This window comes from Acipenser ruthenus, chromosome 10 (genome assembly GCF_902713425.1).
Source record: "Acipenser ruthenus chromosome 10, fAciRut3.2 maternal haplotype, whole genome shotgun sequence".
Classification (NCBI taxonomy): domain Eukaryota; kingdom Metazoa; phylum Chordata; class Actinopteri; order Acipenseriformes; family Acipenseridae; genus Acipenser; species Acipenser ruthenus.
Genome location: NC_081198.1, coordinates 21,725,508 through 21,746,764, shown reverse-complemented (window position 1 = coordinate 21,746,764; position 21,257 = coordinate 21,725,508). Strand labels below are relative to the sequence as shown.

At 50.0% G+C, this 21,257-nt stretch overlaps 3 non-coding genes and 2 pseudogenes across 3 annotated transcripts; all 5 read left to right on the top strand.

Annotated features, from left to right (window-relative positions):
- The first annotated feature begins 4,631 nt into the window (after nucleotides 1-4,631).
- Nucleotides 4,632-4,801, top strand: LOC131738418 (U2 spliceosomal RNA; annotated as a pseudogene).
- Nucleotides 4,802-11,832: 7,031 nt separating this feature from the next.
- Nucleotides 11,833-11,987, top strand: LOC131738755 (U2 spliceosomal RNA; annotated as a pseudogene).
- A 4,115-nt stretch (nucleotides 11,988-16,102) lies between these two features.
- Nucleotides 16,103-16,293, top strand: LOC131738298 (U2 spliceosomal RNA). Its single transcript, XR_009329862.1, has one exon. It is a non-coding gene; the product is annotated as a U2 spliceosomal RNA (small nuclear RNA).
- A 597-nt stretch (nucleotides 16,294-16,890) lies between these two features.
- On the top strand, nucleotides 16,891-17,081 carry LOC131738964 (U2 spliceosomal RNA). Its single transcript, XR_009330132.1, has one exon. It is a non-coding gene; the product is annotated as a U2 spliceosomal RNA (small nuclear RNA).
- A 597-nt stretch (nucleotides 17,082-17,678) lies between these two features.
- On the top strand, nucleotides 17,679-17,869 carry LOC131738963 (U2 spliceosomal RNA). Its single transcript, XR_009330131.1, has one exon. It is a non-coding gene; the product is annotated as a U2 spliceosomal RNA (small nuclear RNA).
- Nucleotides 17,870-21,257: the final 3,388 nt, after the last annotated feature.

Below are 21,257 nucleotides of genomic sequence, written 5' to 3'. Positions count from 1 at the left end.
GCCTTCCCAGTCGTTGGCACAAACCCTAGCACACCTCGCAGAAGAGGTGTTCACTAATGCACCGAGGGAGAGGTCGGGGTCAACACCTTCCCTGACCAGCAGTACCTCGGTAGCAATGACCCTCTTCAAGCGAAGGGCCTCCCTTCAAAGCATCCTTGACCCCCTCCCTTGTATGGGCAAAACCAGGGGCCCCCTAGAGGTCCTCCTAGATACAGCACTGGAGGACATGGGAATACCCCTGGACGCGGTAAGCCAGAAGTCTGCTAACAGCTCCAATTCAACAGACGGTAACAGCCAAAGAATGCTGTCTGTCATAACCCCCCCCCAGGACAAAGCTGACCCACATGTTCCGAGGGGCCCTGAGCAAGTTCCACCAGACTTACCTTGTGGGGAGTTGAATAGCCCCAACAACTCTACGTACTGTGCATATAAAGACGGTGCCTTCTTGGACGAGGCAGCAGTGAGTACCTTCTCAGGGGTGATGGGAGTTGCAAATAAGCCCAAGCCCCCTCGAAGCAAGCGTAGAGCTAAGAGTAGGAAGAGTGTCCCGACCTCCCAATCATAGTCGCTATGGGGTGGACGCAGCGACTCCTTTTCTTGTTAGCTACCCTGATGGCCCTGATATGTGTGTCTGTTAATGTCAGGAGCATCAGGGAGACACAAAAAAGATTTGATGTACTAAACTATCTAGCTAACTTGAAAGCAGATCTCATCTTTCTGCAGGAGTGTGGTATTTCGTCGAGCCCTGATTATAGGGACCTGAAGGAGAGTTGGACCCTGGGGGACTCCTTCTGGTCGGGCTCCAACATAGCCAGAGCCGACGGAGTAGGTATCCTGTTTAAAAACACATTTATTACCTCCCGCAGCAGCAGGGAGGTAGAACCTGGTAGAATTCTGAGCGTGGATGTGACATACAACAACACTCCCCTCAGACTGGTCAATGTCTACGCACCCACTAACCAAAACGAAAGAGTTCAATTTTTTCCACAGCTGCGTCCACTCCTGCTGGGGAACGTACCCGTCATCGTGTCAGGTGACTTCAATTGTGCTCTGAGGGACGTAGACCGGAGCAGGCCACGCAACGACCGCTCTAGTAGAGTTTTGTCCTCCGTAATATTTGATTTCTCCCTGTGTGATGCAGGTAAGGACCTGGTGCCTCCCTTTACCTGGGTGAGCTCATCTGGGACCTCCTTCTCCCGTATAGATCTCGTCCTGCATACCAGCTCCCTTACGAAGACGGCAGTAGACACCCAGGCCGTCTTCTTCTCTGACCATAGGCTCCTGCAGGTAACATTGCAGGTCCCTCAGACCTCCCAGATGGGGTCAGGGGTCTGGAAATTAAACACCTCCTTACTCGATGACCCCTCCATAGCTGCAGCCTATAAGAGCAGGCTTGTTGAGTGGACCACTTTGCGTGACCTATTCAACTCCCCTATAGAGTGGTGGGAGATGGTCAAAATGAGAACTAAGGGTTATTTCATAGCAGCAGGCAAGAGGAAAGCAAAAGAAAGGAGGGCCAAATATAAACACCTGAATGCTGCCCTCCAGCATCTGAGCCTGCTTCAGCTTCGGGGGTTCCCTGTAAGCGACGAGATAGCCCAGACCAAGCTAGATCTTTCAGTGCTTTGTAGGGAGGAACAACGAAAGGTCATGCACAATGCAAAAGTGCAAAAAATGGAGGAAGACGAAAAGTGTACTCGCTTCTTCTTCCAGAAAACGAGGGAGAAGCGGCACTTGATGTCCTCCATGCTCGACAGCAGGGGGAGGATAGTAGAGGATAGTGAGGGAGTGAAAAAAGTGGTAGAGAACTTCTATAGGGACCTATATAACATCAAAGCTACAGATGACACCCTGATAGAGTGGTTCCTGAGCCAGTTGGAGCCTGACTCAGTGCGGGACGACGAGGAGGAGGAGAAGGACCCAGAACTCACGCTGGAGGAGCTCACCCAGGCGGTTAAGACCATGAACACCGGTAAGACGCCAGGTCCAGATGGCATCCCGGGTGAGTATTACCATCTTTTTTGGGACTGCTAAAAGTCCATTTAGCGGAGGTCTACAGAGCGGTCTACAGGGAGAAGCGGTTGGGCCCTTCTATGCGGGAGAGTGTAATTACTCTCCTTCATAAGAAAGGGGAAGTTAAAGATCTACGGAATTGGCGCCCAATCAGCCTCCTTTGCGTGGATTACAAGATACTAGCCAAAGCTCTGATGCTCCGGCTACAAGTACACCTCCCTTTGGTCATTGGCCCTGACCAGGCTTGTGGCGTCCCAGGGAGGTCCATCACGGATATTTTAATGTTAACAAGGGACATTCTGGCTTATTCTAGAGAACGGAACCATCCCCTCTGCCTGTTCAACCTTGACCAGGAGAAGGCGTTCGATAGGGTAAGCCATGAATATATGTACAAAGTGATGGACCAGATGAAATTCGCTCCTGGACTTAGGGAGTGGGTTAAAACCATATATACAAACATTAGTACCCGAGTCTTGGTGAACAGGCACCTGACTGGTAAAATATCTATCCAGTCAGGGGTCAGACAGGGTTGCCCACTATCCCCACTGCTATATGTCGTGTGCATTGAACCCCTCCTGCAGGCAATTCGTAGGGATACCAATATAACTGGTTTCCAGCTGCCTGGATCCAACGGGGTCCAGGTCAAAACAACAGCATATATGGACGATGTGTCACTCATTTGCACCAACACATCGTCGGTACCTCGGATTAGTAATATCCTTGAGAAGTACTGCACGGCGACCGGGGCAGTGATTAATAAGTCCAAGAGCGAAGTCTACGTGTCTAAAAATTGGCAGGTAGATAGGGAACTGTCGGACATGTACTCTGTCAAAAAGGACAAAATCAAGATTCTGGGCCTCATTTTCGAGAACAATAGCTCGGGGGCCCAGAGCTGGACGGCGGCCATTAACCAGGTCCGTAAAAAGATTGGCGGATGGAGCACAAGATCCTTAACAATGACGGGTAGAGTACTAATAACCAAGTCTATACTGTTCCCCATCCTCTCTTATGTAGGAAAAATCTTTCCCCCAGACAGGACCACCAAAAAAGTGGTGGACCACATTATCCACCGCTTTATCTGGGGCAGCAAGATGGAGAGGGTAAAGCGAGCCACTCTGAGTAAAGTCGACAAGAAGGGAGGTAAGGGGGTCCCGGACGTTGTGCAGCTCACCCGAGTGCAGGGGCTCACGCAAACTATCAAGAACATCCAGGCCCTGGACAGGAAGGTATGTTACATGAATCGTTTCTATTTTGCCACCTGTCTCAGGGCCTTGGGCCTCTGCACTATTGATAACACCGTGCCGTACTCCTGGGACCCCCCATTGTATTATAGAACCTTAAGGGACACTATATATAAATTGGGCTTAGATAAAGCAAAATTGGCCTCCTGGGAATACAAGGCTGTAACTAAATATCTTGCCGGTTCCCAGGAAATTGAAAAAGTAGCTACTTTCTCCCTCACCCAAAGCCAAAAAATCTGGGAGAATGTGTCTCACAGCTGCCTCAGTAATGTCCAGAAGGATATAGCATGGAACACCGTCCACAGTGCACTCCCCACTCGAGCGTTCATGTTCAGGAGGGGACTAGCCCAAGTAGAAACATGCCCCTATGCAAAGTGCCGCAAGAGAGAAACACCAGCCCATATCTTCTGGGAGTGTGATGTGGCTGGCAGTGTCTGGCTCTCTGTCTCTGTCTTCCTAAACAGGTTTGCTGACACGGCCAAGATGACCGCTGAGACTGTGCTCTATGGGCCTGCGGGAGGAATCACTACCAGCACAGCTAAGTGCGTTTGGCGTGTCATCAATGTTGTCAAGCAGATCCTGTGGGAAGGCCGTAACGTCTGTGTCTATCACAAGCAGGAGCTAGACACTATCACCACGACCAGAAGGGCACAAACTCTTATCAAGGACTTTGTAATTCTGGACATCCGGACCCTTGGGAAGGACAAGGCCTGCGCGGAGTAGAGGATCGCCGGACTTCAGGACGTGAAGATGGAATAAAGGAAAAAACTGGAACCGCTAGCTCCTAGGAGCGGGACTACGGGGCACCGCTAAGCCTTTTATTTATTTTGTCATGCCAGCATTCCGCCCTTTTTAGCTGGCATGACCGTTTTTCAACGGTGCCCTGGTTTTATGTAGTCTTTTTGTTTCAGTTTTATGGACCTTTGATTTAATTTGAATGTTTTATTTGATTTTGTTTTGTTTTGTTTTATGTATCTTTAAGATTTTTAATGTAAACTATTAAAAGTTACATTTTAAGTGTTTTAAAATTTTAGAATTTTAACTCACTGTTTATACACTGTCCCTTTTCCCCTGTCCCTGTTTTAGATCTAGGTTTATGTTCACTTTTTTAGAGAGCACTCCCCGGCCCTCACAAGCACTGGTTTTTTATAGATGGTTCTTTTTTTCCAGTCACTTTTAAAACAGCACAGGTTTTTTTCATGTTGATTTTAATCTGTGTCTGTTTTAACCATGTACAAAGCACAATTGTCTTGGTGTTTTTAAATGTATTTTAAATGCTTTTAAAACAAAATGTATGTCTGTATGCATGAATGTCATCTTTAAAAGAAATGTAAAATGAATGAAAAAACGAATGGGTGTAAATGTAAAAAATGTAAAATCTCAATAAAAGAGTATCTGTTCTTATCAGTTTAATATCTGATACGTCCCCTATCAGGGGACCATATATTAAATTGATTTTTGGAATCGGGAGATGGAACAGGGGCTTGCTCCGTCCACTCCACGCATCGGCCCGGTATTGCAGTACCTCCGGGAATGGTGCACACCTTTCTCTAACGTTGGTCAAAGTCAGATCTGGATCTCTCCTGTGAGCATTTTGTCTACCCCTGCTGGAGGGAGAGTGCCAGTGTTGATGCAAGTTTTCCCAACGTTTTACTTCTTTTTTTTTTCTTTCTCTCTTTCTTTCTTTCTCTTTCTTTCTCTCTTTCTTTCTTGCTGTCTTTCTTTCTTTTATTCACATGTGATGATGATGTAGACAGCAGCAGTTTGTTTCCTGGGAGCATGCAGCTAACCAGACAAGTGTGGTGGAACATGTCCCTATGCCAGGTCCTTCTTAGCCAGCCATATACTCTGGCTTCTCTTCAGTTCGAATAAATCTTTCTAAGACTAAGGCTTAGAGGGTAGTGGCATTGCCCGCTCCCTCCGAGGGTCTGTGAGAGGTTTGTTCGGGTGAGGAGGAACAGAATTTTTTTTATTTTTGACTGGCTTTCTTCAGCTCGGCAACTTTTTGGAAGACTAATGCTCAGTCTGGTTTTGGCTTGCCCAATCCAGGCCGAGGGTCTTTCAAGATTTTGTTGACTGTTGAGAGCAGTTTTTTCTTTTTCAGGCGGTTCCGGCTTTTCCAGACGTTCCTGGAGTTAGAGAGAAGGAGGACCTACCATCCAGACGACCTTTGAGGACCCTTTGATGACCTAGACGACCTCATCCCCAGCCCTTGATTGTAATCGAGATCCAGACCGAGAGAGCAGCAGGCGCCCAGCAGAGGGCGCCATCTGGGAGGAGCAGAGGGCGGCCCCGGACCCCGAGGAGGCGTCACAGCCACGATTCTTCCTACGTGGTCTCGGTGCCAAGCAGCGCCCCCTACTCCGCCAGGGAAGGACACCGTTCACCTGGGGAGGGGGTCCCTCTTGCGAGGCGACCATCTCCTCAGGGACTAAAGTAATAGTTCCTTCAACTGCCCAGATTTGCTGCTTACGTTGTCTCTTTTCCGTAGAGAGAGACAACCCGGACGTCCAGAGGCTTCTCCCACCCCAATCGGAGGAGCCAGCTGAAGGATGGCGTTCCGGCCAACCCAGGAAACCAGGAGGCACAATGTGGTGCGCTTCACAAGAAACAAGCAAGATGAAACGGAACCAGGACTGACGAGACTGGAGTTCAGCCGGACCATTCTTCAGAGGGGTATGGGTTTTTCCCCTTCTGACTTGAATTGTTTGGTGAAATTGCCAGGGCTTAAGGAAGTGTTTGAGGTCAGTTTTAGGAACCCCCAAAAGTTACAAGAAATGTGGTCCTTTTGGGGGGAGAATAAATATCTCGCTCCATACAAAGAATTTTGTGTGGATGCACTGACAGACAGAGAAATGAAAGTTGTTACTGTCCAATTTTTCAATGAGGCTGTTAGCGACTATGATATTACAACATGGCTTAACCGCTATGGGAGGGTGTCATCAGAAGGGAGGAAAATTACAGACGAAGATGGGGTTTGGACAGGAGCCAGAAAGTGGCTGGTACGCCTTAATGTTGATCCATCGGGCATTGGAGGCGTCCGCCACATTCCAAACTCCATAGTGTTAGGGCCCAACAGAGGGCTGGTATTCTATAATGGGATGCCAAAACTCTGCAGGAAATGTGGGGAATTAGGACACCTGGCGGCCGCATGTACTGTAGTCAAGTGCAGGAACTGCGGCGCCCCCCACGAGACCAGCCACTGCAGAGAAGAGAGGCAGTGCAATTTGTGTGGAAAGAAGGGGCACCTGTTTAAGGACTGCCCCTCTTCCTATGCCAACATGGCCAGAGCCAGCAAGGCAAATACGAACAAGCCTAGGCCTGAGCAGGAAGAGGGAACAAATAACAAAGATCAGTCCACATCACCACCAACAGTATCCAAAACCCAGACTCCAGCACCACCATCATCACCAGCACCCCACTCACCCCCCCGCCCCCGAGACATGTCCCGTTTTACGAGGACCCCTTCTCCCAACCCAGAGAGAGAGTACAACAGCTACTCCACTAGCTCCTCCAGTAGCTCCTCTGATACAGAACACGAGGCAGGGAGGGAGCCCGGACCCAGCAGCGGCCCCCCCCTGAGTAGGGCCCTCTCAGCGCCAGCACTCCCCCTCGGCTCTCGTTATGACGCCATAAGGATTGAGTCCGTGGGGGAGGAAAGCGAAAGCGACAGTGAAAGTGAGAGTGAAAAGGAGGGGAAGGGAATGAAGAACCAGCAGAGGGTGGGGAAAAGAAAGGGTAGAGACGATGGGGGGAAAAGAAAGAAGATCAAGATCAAAGACAGCAAGTTGCAGGTGGCCCCCATAGATCCAAAACCAGATAATGTCCACACAAAGTCCCCAGTCTTGCCCTCGCAGGCAGAGACGGAGGCGAGTGGGACGGCTACACTGCCGTCTAGTGGGCAGGTAGCAGCCAGCCAGGGCATCCCCAGCCAGCCTTCCCAGTCGTTGGCACAAACCCTAGCACACCTCGCAGAAGAGGTGTTCACTAATGCACCGAGGGAGAGGTCGGGGTCAACACCTTCCCTGACCAGCAGTACCTCGGTAGCAATGACCCTCTTCAAGTGAAGGGCCTCCCTTCAAAGCATCCTTGACCCCCTCCCTTGTATGGGCAAAACCAGGGGCCCCCTAGAGGTCCTCCTAGATACAGCACTGGAGGACATGGGAATACCCCTGGACGCGGTAAGCCAGAAGTCTGCTAACAGCTCCAATTCAGCAGACGGTAACAGCCAAAGAATGCTGTCTGTCATAACCCCACCCCAGGACAAAGCTGTCCCACACGTTCCGAGGGGCCCTGAGCAAGTTCCACCAGACTTACCTTGTGGGGAGTTGAATAGCCCCAACAACTCCACGTACTGTGCATATAAAGACGGTGCCTTCTTGGACGAGGCAGCAGTGAGTACCTTCTCAGGGGTGATGGGAGTTGCAAATAAGCCCAAGCCCCCTCGAAGCAAGCGTAGAGCTAAGAGTAGGAAGAGTGTCCCGACCTCCCAATCATAGTCGCTATGGGGTGGACGCAGCGACTCCTTTTCTTGTTAGCTACCCTGATGGCCCTGATATGTGTGTCTGTTAATGTCAGGAGCATCAGGGAGACACAAAAAAGATTTGATGTACTAAACTATCTAGCTAACTTGAAAGCAGATCTCATCTTTCTGCAGGAGTGTGGTATTTCGTCGAGCCCTGATTATAGGGACCTGAAGGAGAGTTGGACCCTGGGGGACTCCTTCTGGTCGGGCTCCAACATAGCCAGAGCCGACGGAGTAGGTATCCTGTTTAAAAACCCATTTATTACCTCCCGCAGCAGCAGGGAGGTAGAACCTGGTAGAATTCTGAGCGTGGATGTGACATACAACAACACTCCCCTCAGACTGGTCAATGTCTACGCACCCACTAACCAAAACGAAAGAGTTCAATTTTTTCCACAGCTGCGTCCACTCCTGCTGGGGAACGTACCTGTCATCGTGTCAGGTGACTTCAATTGTGCTCTGAGGGACGTAGACCGGAGCAGGCCACGCAACGACCGCTCTAGTAGAGTTTTGTCCTCCATAATATCTGATTTCTCCCTGTGTGATGCAGGTAAGGACCTGGTGCCTCCCTTTACCTGGGTGAGCTCATCTGGGACCTCCTTCTCCCATATAGATCTCGTCCTGCATACCAGCTCCCTTACGAAGACGGCAGTAGACACCCAGGCCGTCTTCTTCTCTGACCATAGGCTCCTGCAGGTAACATTGCAGGTCCCTCAGACCTCCCAGATGGGGTCAGGGGTCTGGAAATTAAACACCTCCTTACTCGATGACCCCTCCATAGCTGCAGCCTATAAGAGCAGGCTTGTTGAGTGGACCACTTTGCGTGACCTATTCAACTCCCCTATAGAGTGGTGGGAGATGGTCAAAATGAGAACTAAGGGTTATTTCATAGCAGCAGGCAAGAGGAAAGCAAAAGAAAGGAGAGCCAAATATAAATACCTGAATGCTGCCCTCCAGCGTCTGAGCCTGCTTCAGCTTCGGGGGTTCCCTGTAAGCGACGAGATAGCCCAGACCAAGCTAGATCTTTCAGTGCTTTGTAGGGAGGAACAACGAAAGGTCATGCACAATGCAAAAGTGCAAAAAATGGAGGAAGATGAAAAGTGTACTCGCTTCTTCTTCCAGAAAACGAGGGAGAAGCGGCACTTGATGTCCTCCATGCTCGACAGCAGGGGGAGGATAGTAGAGGATAGTGAGGGAGTGAAAAAAGTGGTAGAGAACTTCTATAGGGACCTGTATAACATCAAAGCTACAGATGACACCCTGATAGAGTGGTTCCTGAGCCAGTTGGAGCCTGACTCAGTGCAGGACGACGAGGAGGAGGAGAAGGACCCAGAACTCACGCTGGAGGAGCTCACCCAGGCGGTTAAGACCATGAACACCGGTAAGACGCCAGGTCCAGATGGCATCCCGGGTGAGTATTACCATCTTTTTTGGGACACGCTAAAAGTCCATTTAGCGGAGGTCTACAGAGCGGTCTACAGGGAGAAGCGGTTGGGCCCTTCTATGCGGGAGAGTGTAATTACTCTCCTTCATAAGAAAGGGGAAGTTAAAGATCTACGGAATTGGCGCCCAATCAGCCTCCTTTGCGTGGATTACAAGATACTAGCCAAAGCTCTGATGCTCCGGCTACAAGTACACCTCCCTTTGGTCATTGGCCCCGACCAGGCTTGTGGCGTCCCAGGGAGGTCCATCACGGATATTTTAATGTTAACAAGGGACATTCTGGCTTATTCTAGAGAACGGAACCATCCCCTCTGCCTGTTCAACCTTGACCAGGAGAAGGCGTTCGATAGGGTAAGCCATGAATATATGTACAAAGTGATGGACCAGATGAAATTCGCTCCTGGACTTAGGGGGTGGGTTAAAACCATCTATACAAACATTAGTACCCGAGTCTTGGTGAACAGGCACCTGACTGGTAAAATATCTATCCAGTCAGGGGTCAGACAGGGTTGCCCACTATCCCCACTGCTATATGTCGTGTGCATTGAACCCCTCCTGCAGGCAATTCGTAGGGATACCAATATAACTGGTTTCCAGCTGCCTGGATCCAACGGGGTCCAGGTCAAAACAACAGCATATATGGACAATGTGTCACTCATTTGCACCAACACATCGTCGGTACCTCGGATTAGTAATATCCTTGGGAAGTACTGCACGGCGACCGGGGCAGTGATTAATAAGTCCAAGAGCGAAGTCTACGTGTCTAAAAATTGGCAGGTAGATAGGGAACTGTCGGACATGTACCCTGTCAAAAAGGACAAAATCAAGATTCTGGGCCTCATTTTCGAGAACAATAGCTCGGGGGCCCAGAGCTGGACGGCGGCCATTAACCAGGTCCGTAAAAAGATTGGCGGATGGAGCACAAGATCCTTAACAATGACGGGTAGAGTATTAATAACCAAGTCTATACTGTTCCCCATCCTCTCTTATGTAGGAAAAATCTTTCCCCCAGACAGGACCACCAAAAAAGTGGTGGACCGCATTATCCACCGCTTTATCTGGGGCAGCAAGATGGAGAGGGTAAAACGAGCCACCCTGAGTAAAGCCGACAAGAAGGGAGGTAAGGGGGTCCCGGACGTTGTGCAGCTCACCCGAGTGCAGGGGCTCACGCAAACTATCAAGAACATCCAGGCCCTGGACAGGAAGGTATGTTACATGAATCGTTTCTATTTTGCCACCTGTCTCAGGGCCTTGGGCCTCTGCACTATTGATAACACCGTGCCGTACTCCTGGGACCCCCCATTGTATTATAGAACCTTAAGGGACACTATATATAAATTGGGCTTAGATAAAGCAAAATTGGCCTCCTGGGAATACAAGGCTGTAACTAAATATCTTGCCGGTTCCCAGGAAATTGAAAAAGTAGCTACTTTCTCCCTCACCCAAAGCCAAAAAATCTGGGAGAATGTGTCTCACAGCTGCCTCAGTAATGTCCAGAAGGATATAGCATGGAACACCGTCCACAGTGCACTCCCCACTCGAGCGTTCATGTTCAGGAGGGGACTAGCCCAAGTAGAAACATGCCCCTATGCAAAGTGCCGCAAGAGAGAAACACCAGCCCATATCTTCTGGGAGTGTGATGTGGCTGGCAGTGTCTGGCTCTCTGTCTCTGTCTTCCTAAACAGGTTTGCTGACACGGCCAAGATGACCGCTGAGACTGTGCTCTATGGGCCTGCGGGAGGAATCACTACCAGCACAGCTAAGTGCGTTTGGCGTGTCATCAATGTTGTCAAGCAGATCCTGTGGGAAGGCCGTAACGTCTGTGTCTATCACAAGCAGGAGCTAGACACTATCACCACGACCAGAAGGGCACAAACTCTTATCAAGGACTTTGTAATTCTGGACATCCGGACCCTCGGGAAGGACAAGGCCTGCGCGGAGTGGAGGATCGCCGGACTTCAGGACGTGAAGATGGAATAAAGGAAAAAACTGGAACCGCTAGCTCCTAGGAGCGGGACTACGGGGCACCGCTAAGCCTTTTATTTATTTTGTCATGCCAGCATTCCGCCCTTTTTAGCTGGCATGACCGTTTTTCAACGGTGCCCTGGTTTTATGTAGTCTTTTGTTTCAGTTTTATGGACTTTTATTTGATTTACGTTGAATGTTTTATTTGATTTTGTTTTGTTTTGTTTTATGTATCTTTAAGATTTTTAATGTAAACTATTAAAAGTTACATTTTAAGTGTTTTAAAATTTTAGAATTTTAACTCACTGTTTTATACACTGTCCCTTTTCCCCTGTCCCTGTTTTAGATCTAGTTTTATGTTCACTTTTGAACCTTTTAGAGAGCACTCCCCGGCCCTCACAAGCACTGGTTTTTTATAGATGGTTCTTTTTTTCCAGTCACTTTTAAAACAGCACAGGTTTTTTTCATGTTGATTTTAATCTGTGTCTGTTTTAACCATGTACAAAGCACAATTGTCTTGGTGTTTTTAAATGTATTTTAAATGCTTTTAAAACAAAATGTATGTCTGTATGCATGAATGTCATCTTTAAAAGAAATGTAAAATGAATGAAAAAAACGAATGGGTGTAAATGTAAAAAATGTAAAATCTCAATAAAAGAGTATTAATATCTGATACGTTCCCTATCAGGGGACCATATATTAAATTGATTTTTGGAATCGGGAGATGGAACAGGGGCTTGCTCCGTCCACTCCACGCATCGGCCCGGTATTGCAGTTCCTCCGGGAACGGTGCACACCTTTCTCTAACGTTGGTCAAAGTCAGATCTGGATCTCTCCTGTGAGCATTTTGTCTACCCCTGCTGGAGGGAGAGTGCCAGTGTTGATGCAAGTTTTCCCGCCGTTTTACTTCTTTTTTTTTCTTTCTCTCTTTCTTTCTTTCTCTTTCTTTCTCTCTTTCTTTCTTGCTGTCTTTCTTTCTTTTATTCACATGTGGTGATGATGTAGACAGCAGCAGTTTGTTTCCTGGGAGCATGCAACTAACCAGACAAGTGTGGTGGAACATGTCCCTATGCCAGGTCCTTCTTAGCCAGCCATATACTCTGGCTTCTCTACAGTTCGAATAAATCTTTCTAAGACTAAGGCTTAGAGGGTAGTGGCATTGCCCGCTCCCTCCGAGGGTCTGTGAGAGGTTTGTTCGGGTGAGGAGGAACAGAATTTTTTTTATTTTTGACTGGCTTTCTTCAGCTCGGCAACTTTTTGGAAGACTAATGCTCAGTCTGGTTTTGGCTTGCCCAATCCAGGCCGAGGGTCTTTCAAGATTTTGTTGACTGTTGAGAGCAATTTTTTCTTTTTCAGGCGGTTCCCGTTTTTTTCTTTTTCAGGCGGTTCCGGCTTTTCCAGGCGTTCCTGGAGTTAGAGAGAAGGAGGACCTACCATCCAGACGACCTTTGAGGACCCTTTGATGACCTAGACGACCTCATCCCCAGCCCTTGATTGTAATCGAGATCCAGACCGAGAGAGCAGCAGGCGCCCAGCAGAGGGCGCCATCTGGGAGGAGCAGAGGGCGGCCCCGGACCCCGAGGAGGCGTCACAGCCACGATTCTTCCTACGTGGTCTCGGTGCCAAGCAGCGCCCCCTACTCCGCCAGGGAAGGACACCGTTCACCTGGGGAGGGGGTCCCTCTTGCGAGGCGACCATCTCCTCAGGGACTAAAGTAATAGTTCCTTCAACTGCCCAGATTTGCTGCTTACGTTGTCTCTTTTCCGTAGAGAGAGACAACCCGGACGTCCAGAGGCTTCTCCCACCCCAATCGGAGGAGCCAGCTGAAGGATGGCGTTCCGGCCAACCCAGGAAACCAGGAGGCACAATGCGGTGCGCTTCACAAGAAACAAGCAAGATGAAACGGAACCAGGACTGACGAGACTGGAGTTCAGCCGGACCATTCTTCAGAGGGGTATGGGTTTTTCCCCTTCTGACTTGAATTGTTTGGTGAAATTGCCAGGGCTTAAGGAAGTGTTTGAGGTCAGTTTTAGGAACCCCCAAAAGTTACAAGAAATGTGGTCCTTTTGGGGGGAGAATAAATATCTTGCTCCATACAAAGAATTTTGTGTGGATGCACTGACAGACAGATAAATGAAAGTTGTTACTGTCCAATTTTTCAATGAGGCTGTTAGCGACTATGATATTACAACATGGCTTAACCGCTATGGGAGGGTGTCATCAGAAGGGAGGAAAATTACAGACGAAGATGGGGTTTGGACAGGAGCCAGAAAGTGGCTGGTACGCCTTAATGTTGATCCATCGGGCATTGGAGGCGTCCGCCACATTCCAAACTCCATAGTGTTAGGGCCCAACAGAGGGCTGGTATTCTATAATGGGATGCCAAAACTCTGCAGGAAATGTGGGGAATTAGGACACCTGGCGGCCGCGTGTACTGTAGTCAAGTGCAGGAATTGCGGCGCCCCCCACGAGACCAGCCACTGCAGAGAAGAGAGGCAGTGCAATTTGTGTGGAAAGAAGGGGCACCTGTTTAAGGACTGCCCCTCTTCCTATGCCAACATGGCCAGAGCCAGCAAGGCAAACATGAACAAGCCTAGGCCTGAGCAGGAAGAGGGAGCAAGTAACAAAGATCAGTCCACATCACCACCAACAGTATCCAAGACCCAGACTCCAGCACCACCATCATCACCAGCACCCCCCTCACCCCCCCGCCCCCGAGACATGTCCCGTTTTACGAGGACCCCTTCCCCCAGCCCAGAGAGAGAGTACAACAGCCACTCCACTAGCTCCTCCAGTAGCTCCTCTGATGCAGAACACGAGGCAGGGAGGGAGCCCGGACCCAGCAGCGGCCCCCCCCTGAGTAGGGCCCTCTCAGCGCCAGCACTCCCCCTCGGCTCTCGTTATGACGCCATAAGGATTGAGTCCGTGGGGGAGGAAAGCGAAAGCGACAGTGAAAGTGAGAGTGAGAAGGAGGGGAAGGGAGTGAAGAACCAGCAGAGGGTGGGGAAAAGAAAGGGTAGAGACGAGGGGGGGAAAAGAAAGAAGATCAGGATCAAAGACAGCAAGTTGCAGGTGGCCCCCATAGATCCAAAACCAGCTAATGTCCACACAAAGTCCCCAGTCTTGCCCTCGCAGGCAGAGACGGAGGCGAGTGGGACGGCTACACTGCCGCCTAGTGGGCAGGTAGCAGCCAGCCAGGGCATCCCCAGCCAGCCTTCCCAGTCGTTGGCACAAACCCTAGCACACCTCGCAGAAGAGGTGTTCACTAATGCACCGAGGGAGAGGTCGGGGTCAACACCTTCCCTGACCAGCAGTACCTCTGTAGCAATGACCCTCTTCAAGCGAAGGGCCTCCCTTCAAAGCATCCTTGACCCCCTCCCTTGTATGGGCAAAACCAGGGGCCCCCTAGAGGTCCTCCTAGATACAGCACTGGAGGACATGGGAATACCCCTGGACGCGGTAAGCCAGAAGTCTGCTAACAGCTCCAATTCAACAGACGGTAACAGCCAAAGAATGCTGTCTGTCATAACCCCCCCCCAGGACAAAGCTGACCCACACGTTCCGAGGGGCCCTGAGCAAGTTCCACCAGACTTACCTTGTGGGGAGTTGAATAGCCCCAACAACTCCACGTACTGTGCATATAAAGACGGTGCCTTCTTGGACGAGGCAGCAGTGAGTACCTTCTCAGGGGTGATGGGAGTTGCAAATAAGCCCAAGCCCCCTCGAAGCAAGCGTAGAGCTAAGAGTAGGAAGAGTGTCCCGACCTCCCAATCATAGTCGCTATGGGGTGGACGCAGCGACTCCTTTTCTTGTTAGCTACCCTGATGGCCCTGATATGTGTGTCTGTTAATGTCAGGAGCATCAGGGAGACACAAAAAAGATTTGATGTACTAAACTATCTAGCTAACTTGAAAGCAGAACTCATCTTTCTGCAGGAGTGTGGTATTTCGTCGAGCCCTGATTATAGGGACCTGAAGGAGAGTTGGACCCTGGGGGACTCCTTCTGGTCGGGCTCCAACATAGCCAGAGCCGACGGAGTAGGTATCCTGTTTAAAAACCCATTTATTACCTCCCGCAGCAGCAGGGAGGTAGAACCTGGTAGAATTCTGAGCGTGGATGTGACATACAACAACACTCCCCTCAGACTGGTCAATGTCTACGCACCCACTAACCAAAACGAAAGAGTTTAATTTTTTCCACAGCTGCGTCCACTCCTGCTGGGGAACGTACCCGTCATCGTGTCAGGTGACTTCAATTGTGCTCTGAGGGACGTAGACCGGAGCAGGCCACGTAACGACGTGGAACGGTGCACACCTTTCTCTAACGTTGGTCAAAGTCAGATCTGGATCTCTCCTGTGAGCATTTTGTCTACCCCTGCTGGAGGGAGAGTGCCAGTGTTGATGCAAGTTTTCCCGCCGTTTTACTTCTTTTTTTTTCTTTCTCTCTTTCTTTCTTTCTCTCTTTCTTTCTCTCTTTCTCTCTTTCTTTCTCTCTTTCTTTCTTGCTGTCTTTCTTTCTTTTATTCACATGTGGTGATGATGTAGACAGCAGCAGGTTGTTTCCTGGGAGCATGCAGCTAACCAGACAAGTGTGGTGGAACATGTCCCTATGCCAGGACCTTCTTAGCAAGCCAGCCAGCCAGCGAGGCACAGTTGTAGTTACCCAAGGCACCTTGCACAGCATAGCAGCTTGGCATGACTATTTGTAAGACGCACTCCGCCAGTTTATGTTTTGTTTTTGGTGTTATGTGTGTGTTTTTGCTTTGTTTTGTTTCCTCCTGCTTAAATTGAACATTTCCCCTCTGGAAGCAGCAGCCCGTTTTTTGGGGTTCTGCTTGTGCTTGGAATTTTGCACCCACCTTTGAATCCCCCTGTGCCGTCCGGGCTGGGGGGCCCCGGGCAAGGGCCAAGTCGCCATCGCTTCTCGGCCTTTTGGCTAAGATCAAGTGTAGTATCTGTTCTTATCAGTTGAATATCTGATACGTCCCCTATCAGGGGACCATATATTAAATTGATTTTTGGAATCGGGAGATGGAACAGGGGCTTGCTCCGTCCACTCCACGCATCGGCCCGGTATTGCAGTACCTCCGGGAACGGTGCACACCTTTCTCTAACGTTGGTCAAAGTCAGATCTGGATCTCTCCTGTGAGCATTTTGTCTACCCCTGCTGGAGGGAGAGTGCCAGTGTTGATGCAAGTTTTCCCGCCGTTTTACTTCTTTTTTTTCTTTCTCTCTTTCTTTCTTTCTCTCTTTCTTTCTCTCTTTCTCTCTTTCTTTCTCTCTTTCTTTCTTGCTGTCTTTCTTTCTTTTATTCACATGTGGTGATGATGTAGACAGCAGCAGGTTGTTTCCTGGGAGCATGCAGCTAACCAGACAAGTGTGGTGGAACATGTCCCTATGCCAGGACCTTCTTAGCAAGCCAGCCAGCCAGCGAGGCACAGTTGTAGTTACCCAAGGCACCTTGCACAGCATAGCAGCTTGGCATGACTATTTGTAAGACGCACTCCGCCAGTTTATGTTTTGTTTTTGGTGTTATGTGTGTGTTTTTGCTTTGTTTTGTTTTCTCCTGCTTAAATTGAACATTTCCCCTCTGGAAGCAGCAGCCCGTTTTTTGGGGGTCTGCTTGTGCTTGGAATTTTGCACCCACCTTTGAATCCCCCTGTGCCGTCCGGGCTGGGGGGCCCCGGGCAAGGGCCAAGTTGCCATCGCTTCTCGGCCTTTTGGCTAAGATCAAGTGTAGTATCTGTTCTTATCAGTTTAATATCTGATACGTCCCCTATCAGGGGACCATATATTAAATTGATTTTTGGAATCGGGAGATGGAACAGGGGCTTGCTCCGTCCACTCCACGCATCGGCCCGGTATTGCAGTACCTCCGGGAACGGTGCACACCTTTCTCTAACGTTGGTCAAAGTCAGATCTGGATCTCTCCTGTGAGCATTTTGTCTACCCCTGCTGGAGGGAGAGTGCCAGTGTTGATGCAAGTTTTCCCGCCGTTTTACTTCTTTTTTTTCTTTCTCTCTTTCTTTCTTTCTCTCTTTCTTTCTCTCTTTCTCTCTTTCTTTCTCTCTTTCTTTCTTGCTGTCTTTCTTTCTTTTATTCACATGTGGTGATGATGTAGACAGCAGCAGGTTGTTTCCTGGGAGCATGCAGCTAACCAGACAAGTGTGGTGGAACATGTCCCTATGCCAGGACCTTCTTAGCAAGCCAGCCAGCCAGCGAGGCACAGTTGTAGTTACCCAAGGCACCTTGCACAGCATAGCAGCTTGGCATGACTATTTGTAAGACGCACTCCGCCAGTTTATGTTTTGTTTTTGGTGTTATGTGTGTGTTTTTGCTTTGTTTTGTTTTCTCCTGCTTAAATTGAACATTTCCCCTCTGGAAGCAGCAGCCCGTTTTTTGGGGGTCTGCTTGTGCTTGGAATTTTGCACCCACCTTTGAATCCCCCTGTGCCGTCCGGGCTGGGGGGCCCCGGGCAAGGGCCAAGTCGCCATCGCTTCTCGGCCTTTTGGCTAAGATCAAGTGTAGTATCTGTTCTTATCAGTTTAATATCTGATACGTCCCCTATCAGGGGACCATATATTAAATTGATTTTTGGAATCGGGAGATGGAACAGGGGCTTGCTCCGTCCACTCCACGCATCGGCCCGGTATTGCAGTACCTCCGGGAACGGTGCACACCTTTCTCTAACGTTGGTCAAAGTCAGATCTGGATCTCTCCTGTGAGCATTTTGTCTACCCCTGCTGGAGGGAGAGTGCCAGTGTTGATGCAAGTTTTCCCGCCGTTTTACTTCTTTTTTTTCTTTCTCTCTTTCTTTCTTTCTCTTTCTTTCTTGCTGTCTTTCTTTCTTTTATTCACATGTGATGATGATGTAGACAGCAGCAGTTTGTTTCCTGGGAGCATGCAGCTAACCAGACAAGTGTGGTGGAACATGTCCCTATGCCAGGTCCTTCTTAGCCAGCCATATACTCTGGCTTCTCTTCAGTTCGAATAAATCTTTCTAAGACTAAGGCTTAGAGGGTAGTGGCATTGCCCGCTCCCTCCGAGGGTCTGTGAGAGGTTTGTTCGGGTGAGGAGGAACAGAATTTTTTTTATTTTTGACTGGCTTTCTTCAGCTCGGCAACTTTTTGGAAGACTAATGCTCAGTCTGGTTTTGGCTTGCCCAATCCAGGCCGAGGGTCTTTCAAGATTTTGTTGACTGTTGAGAGCAGTTTTTTCTTTTTCAGGCGGTTCCCGTTTTTTTCTTTTTCAGGCGGTTCCGGCTTTTCCAGACGTTCCTGGAGTTAGAGAGAAGGAGGACCTACCATCCAGACGACCTTTGAGGACCCTTTGATGACCTAGACGACCTCATCCCCAGCCCTTGATTGTAATCGAGATCCAGACCGAGAGAGCAGCAGGCGCCCAGCAGAGGGCGCCATCTGGGAGGAGCAGAGGGCGGCCCCGGACCCCGAGGAGGCGTCACAGCCACGATTCTTCCTACGTGGTCTCGGTGCCAAGCAGCGCCCCCTACTCCGCCAGGGAAGGACACCGTTCACCTGGGGAGGGGGTCCCTCTTGAGAGGCGACCATCTCCTCAGGGACTAAAGTAATAGTTCCTTCAACTGCCCAGATTTGCTGCTTACGTTGTCTCTTTTCCGTAGAGAGAGACAACCCGGACGTCCAGAGGCTTCTCCCACCCCAATCGGAGGAGCCAGCTGAAGGATGGCGTTCTGGCCAACCCAGGAAACCAGGAGGCACAATGCGGTGCGCTTCACAAGAAACAAGCAAGATGAAACGGAACCAGGACTGACGAGACTGGAGTTCAGCCGGACCATTCTTCAGAGGGGTATGGGTTTTTCCCCTTCTGACTTGAATTGTTTGGTGAAATTGCCAGGGCTTAAGGAAGTGTTTGAGGTCAGTTTTAGGAACCCCCAAAAGTTACAAGAAATGTGGTCCTTTTGGGGGGAGAATAAATATCTCGCTCCATACAAAGAATTTTGTGTGGATGCACTGACAGACAGAGAAATGAAAGTTGTTACTGTCCAATTTTTCAATGAGGCTGTTAGCGACTATGATATTACAACATGGCTTAACCGCTATGGGAGGGTGTCATCAGAAGGGAGGAAAATTACAGACGAAGATGGGGTTTGGACAGGAGCCAGAAAGTGGCTGGTACGCCTTAATGTTGATCCATCGGGCATTGGAGGCGTCCGCCACATTCCAAACTCCATAGTGTTAGGGCCCAACAGAGGGCTGGTATTCTATAATGGGATGCCAAAACTCTGCAGGAAATGTGGGGAATTAGGACACCTGACGGCCGCGTGTACTGTAGTCAAGTGCAGGAACTGCGGCGCCCCCCACGAGACCAGCCACTGCAGAGAAGAGAGGCAGTGCAATTTGTGTGGAAAGAAGGGGCACCTGTTTAAGGACTGCCCCTCTTCCTATGCCAACATGGCCAGAGCCATGAAGGCAAACATGAACAAGCCTAGGCCTGAGCAGGAAGAGGGAGCAAGTAACAAAGATCAGTCCACATCACCACCAACAGTATCCAAGACCCAGACTCCAGCACCACCATCATCACCAGCACCCCCTCACCCCCCCGCCCCCGAGACATGTCCCGTTTTACGAGGACCCCTTCCCCCAGCCCAGAGAGAGAGTACAACAGCCACTCCACTAGCTCCTCCAGTAGCTCCTCTGATGCAGAACACGAGTCAGGGAGGGAGCCCGGACCCAGCAGCGGCCCCCCCCTGAGTAGGGCCCTCTCAGCGCCAGCACTCCCCCTCGGCTCTCGTTATGACGCCATAAGGATTGAGTCCGTGGGGGAGGAAAGCGAAAGCGACAGTGAAAGTGAGAGTGAGAAGGAGGGGAAGGGAGTGAAGAACCAGCAGAGGGTGGGGAAAAGAAAGGGTAGAGACGAGGGGGGGAAAAGAAAGAAGATCAGGATCAAAGACAGCAAGTTGCAGGTGGCCCCCATAGATCCAAAACCAGCTAATGTCCACACAAAGTCCCCAGTCTTGCCCTCGCAGGCAGAGACGGAGGCGAGTGGGACGGCTACACTGCCGCCTAGTGGGCAGGTAGCAGCCAGCCAGGGCATCCCCAGCCAGCCTTCCCAGTCGTTGGCACAAACCCTAGCACACCTCGCAGAAGAGGTGTTCACTAATGCACCGAGGGAGAGGTCGGGGTCAACACCTTCCCTGACCAGCAGTACCTCGGTAGCAATGACCCTCTTCAAGCGAAGGGCCTCCCTTCAAAGCATCCTTGACCCCCTCCCTTGTATGGGCAAAACCAGGGGCCCCCTAGAGGTCCTCCTAGATACAGCACTGGAGGACATGGGAATACCCCTGGACGCGGTAAGCCAGAAGTCTGCTAACAGCTCCAATTCAACAGACGGTAACAGCCAAAGAATGCTGTCTGTCATAACCCCCCCCCAGGACAAAGCTGACCCACACGTTCCGAGGGGCCCTGAGCAAGTTCCACCAGACTTACCTTGTGGGGAGTTGAATAGCCCCAACAACTCCACGTACTGTGCATATAAAGACGGTGCCTTCTTGGACGAGGCAGCAGTGAGTACCTTCTCAGGGGTGATGGGAGTTGCAAATAAGCCCAAGCCCCCTCGAAGCAAGCGTAGAGCTAAGAGTAGGAAGAGTGTCCCGACCTCCCAATCATAGTCGCTATGGGGTGGACGCAGCGACTCCTTTTCTTGTTAGCTACCCTGATGGCCCTGATATGTGTGTCTGTTAATGTCAGGAGCATCAGGGAGACACAAAAAAGATTTGATGTACTAAACTATCTAGCTAACTTGAAAGCAGATCTCATCTTTCTGCAGGAGTGTGGTATTTCGTCGAGCCCTGATTATAGGGACCTGAAGGAGAGTTGGACCCTGGGGGACTCCTTCTGGTCGGGCTCCAACATAGCCAGAGCCGACGGAGTAGGTATCCTGTTTAAAAACCCATTTATTACCTCCCGCAGCAGCAGGGAGGTAGAACCTGGTAGAATTCTGAGCGTGGATGTGACATACAACAACACTCCCCTCAGACTGGTCAATGTCTACGCACCCACTAACCAAAACGAAAGAGTTCAATTTTTTCCACAG